Raw genomic sequence first — 987 nt, forward strand, 5'->3', positions numbered from 1 at the left:
ATATGATGCTATAGGTGACTTATAAATTCCTTTACAAGCAAGGAAAATTCTTTAGCTTTCAAAGGATCAACATTCTCGGACCCGTGATATGCTCCTTGAGTGAAACTACCTTCTACTTAAACGCCCAATTCTTTCAATACCCTAACTAGGTCAACCTGGCGGTCAATTAAAGGATCGCCATCAGATCCGGTGACCAACATCTTCCACCCCAATAATTTTACTTGATCAAATAGGTTCGGGTTAGATTTAATCCCCACAATTGGATTTGAATACTCATGATTGCGATCAGCACCTTGAGGCAATTCTAGGTCCCACGTGATATCACTTACAATTGGGGGTAACCAATATTACTTCTGATTGTGTCCTCTCATTCCCACCAAAGAAAGGTTGATTCAATATCAACCCCTTGATTTCCAAAGGCTTGAGGTTGTCCCAACTCTCCGCGGCGCATAGGCCCACATGGTACACCAAGTTGACTCCGGCACTCGAGCCAATTAGGAAACATTTGGAGAAATCATCGTGGTTGGATAATAGCTCATAGGGTTTGGTCTTGATCCAACGTAAAGCTTCCATGCAATCGTTGTATGCTGCTGGAAGTCTCTGCTCGGGGGCTTGACGATACTCGATTGACACAACAACTGCTGGAATTTCACTAGCAATGGACGCATACAACCCTTGAAAGATGGGGGTATCTACAGTTGCCACTATGAATCCTCCTCCGTAAAAATAAATTACGAGAGAAAGTTTAGGAGTACTGGTGGTAGAATTGAGAAGTTCACGAGGGAGGATAATACGTGCCCATGTGTTCTTTGAGGAGTTAATGGAAATATCTTTGGTGTAGACTAGATGGGGAAGACCATTAGATATGTCTACCAGGATATGAGGTTCTCATAGACGTGTGATGGAACCATCATAATTACGAACCAAATAGCCATAGGGATCAACATTAGGATCAATTGGCATAGTTTCATTATTTTAATCAGACAT

General features: G+C 42.1%; 1 pseudogene; it reads right to left on the reverse strand.

Moving 5' to 3' along the window:
* Positions 1 to 8: 8 nt before the first annotated feature.
* On the reverse strand, positions 9 to 987 carry LOC107025129 (annotated as a pseudogene).

Source organism: Solanum pennellii, chromosome 7, assembly GCF_001406875.1.
Source record: "Solanum pennellii chromosome 7, SPENNV200".
Classification (NCBI taxonomy): Eukaryota; Viridiplantae; Streptophyta; class Magnoliopsida; order Solanales; family Solanaceae; genus Solanum; species Solanum pennellii.